The sequence below is a fragment of the Wolffia australiana genome, chromosome 8, assembly GCF_029677425.1.
Source record: "Wolffia australiana isolate 7733 chromosome 8, ASM2967742v1".
NCBI lineage: Eukaryota > Viridiplantae > Streptophyta > Magnoliopsida > Alismatales > Araceae > Wolffia > Wolffia australiana.
The window spans coordinates 2255883-2258437 of record NC_135842.1 but is presented as its reverse complement, the minus strand read 5'-3'; the positions used below and the strand labels follow the sequence as shown (position 1 = coordinate 2258437).

Sequence of the window (2555 nt, the reverse complement as noted above, 5' to 3'; positions counted from 1 at the left end):
TATATCATAATATTTTTTATGGCTGTTTTGCGCATCCTTTGAATATGCATATTTAGAGTGCATATTTGGATACTAGTGGTCTATGTATTATGATTTCAACATAATTTACTCAGTCATTTCATGTATTCATTTTCTTTATGAACTTAGCATTTTCAAATTCTTTTAAATAGCATAAATCCATGAAATCAGATTATCATTAAAAAATCCCTTTACATATTGAAACAACTCTAAATAAATATTTTCTAACTTCTAAAGTTATTTTATTCATGAAATTAATGGCATAAAAAATTGATAAAATGTCATGAAATACAAAAGAAAAAAATTACACTTCATCCTAGGGGTGTAATAGATTATTTAAACCCTTCACAACCATGATTTATTTTTATTTGACTGATATTAAACACGTAAATTACATGAGAGTAGGTCGTTTAGGTTTTGAGGGTTTTTTGCCATTCTCTGTCTAATTATATGTTTTGCACTAGGTTTCCTTGGTCTTCTGCATACTTTGAATTGTCGAAAGAAGGGCATTTAATTTTGGAAGGACATTTGTTTATTCTATAGATACAATGTTTTCTGCTGACGCATTTTCTTTTCAAAGAATTTCTTTCACTTTCTTCTACCACTAAAGATCACCCCTTCAGCTTGGGCCCTGCCAATGGCGGCAGGGCCAGCCGAGGGCACCCATTCCATGAATAATACAAATCGGTAAAACAGTTTAAAGTGTATGCAGGCGGGCTCCAGACGTGGCGCCGCAGCCCGAACCGGCTAGAACTGGTTGCCATCGAAGGTCTGGCCAAAGGACCAGCAGCGAGGGGCGACGTCGTAGCTGACGACCGTCCTTCCGTCGCTGGTGGTGACCTTGAAGGAGAGGCTCTGGCTACCGAGGTTGGCGTTGCTTTGCCAGTTCTGGCCCCAGTTGCGAGAGAGGGCCTGCCAGTCGGAGGCGGGAGTTTTCAAGGCAACAACGACGACGTTGTTAGCGCCTCCGACGTTGGTGATGAGAACGAGGTTGAAGAAGCTGTTGCCGTTGATGGTGAAGCGGATTCCTCCGGACTTCACGCAGGGGACGCGCTGGTAGGCGACGGGGACGATGCCAGCGCGGTACTGGGCGATTTTCAGGAAGGCGGGCTGGGCTAGGTCGAAGTGCTCGCGCGGGGGGTTGCACCAGCCGCCGTCGTCGCTGGGGATGGAAGGGTTGGGCGGGCACAAGTTGGTGGCCATGACGGTGATGGTGCTGGGTAAGCACCATTTTGGGTCGCTGGCGCACTTGATCGTGTAGCAGGATCTGCAGCTCAGCCCGTTGTTGAACAGCGGCGTGCTTAGCGCCGCGGTGTTCGTTCCGTAGCCCTGGCTGTATAGGTTTCTGTATCCGCATGCCCCATCTCCATCATAACCCGAATTACATTTAGTTTTCTTCCTCTGTGTCTATCTTTGTCTTTACATCTATCACTCTCTCTTTACAACTCTCTAGACCTATCTCTCCCTCTACAACTCTCTAAATATATCAATCTCTAGGACTCTCTCCCTCAATATTTCCCTACGTCTCTTCATCGCTCTCCCTCTATCTCTTTTTACAACTCTGTACAGCTCGCTGTCTCTCGTTATAGTTCTCTACATTTATTTACTTTTATAGAACTCTAAAACTCGAGAACTCTTTTTGGGTCGCGAAATTCTAGAGAAATGATGTGGGAGATTCTTCTTCTCTCTTTGTTTTTTCTCTCCGTCCATCTATCTCTCTTCCTCTCTGTCACTCAGTCGCTCCCTCGTTATGTTTATTGGGTACCAATGTCTCTCCATCTAGCTACCCAATTTTTCATCATCTCTTTATTTACTTGCCTATCTGTCTCTGGCAACCGAAGGTGAGAGAGAGAAAAGGATCGATCCCTCACAGAAACAAGCGATCTGTCAGTCTCTCTCTCATCTCCATCTCGCTATCTATCTCTTCAAAGAGATGGGAAAGACGTACCCATTCTGCCGTAGAAGGTGGCGTGGGCATTCTGCCAGCCACCCTGCGCAGCGCTCGGCCGGAGAACAGTCGCGAAGAGGAGAACACCGAGTAGGAACCCCGCTGCTGGTGCCATGGCTGAATGTGTAGAGAGACAACCTGGCTTGTTTCTGCCTTCTTCTTTCCTGAGTTAGACAGAGAGATTGATAAGCCGAAAATAGGGGTGAAAATTACGCAAATTTGTAGCCCTTGTCGTTGTGAATTTTTGGCTTATGCAATAAAATTTATAAAACTCTACTTAATATGTATAGTGATAAGTATGAGTGTCGTCCAAGGGAGGCAAGTAGGAATTTCAATTTGATTTAATTTTTGGTGTTTTAGATCCTAATTAGAGTGAATTTGATCTTCAATGAGGATCAAGTCACCCTAATTAGGTGAGAATTTAGATAGGGGGGTAGGAGAGATGGGAAGATTAGAAGAATTAAGAGCTCTAAATTTCCTTCTTTGATCCTAATTAAAGGATCCAAGAAATCATTTAGAGAGGTTGAAAGAGGGTTCTTAAAATGAGTTGGGTTGATTTTTCAGATTGATAATTCAGAACTAAAATGGG

General features: G+C 43.6%; 1 pseudogene; it reads right to left on the bottom strand.

Annotated features, from left to right (window-relative positions):
- Window positions 1-686: 686 nt before the first annotated feature.
- On the bottom strand, window positions 687-2081 carry LOC144706567 (expansin-A8 pseudogene; annotated as a pseudogene).
- Between the last annotated feature and the right edge of the window lie 474 nt (window positions 2082-2555).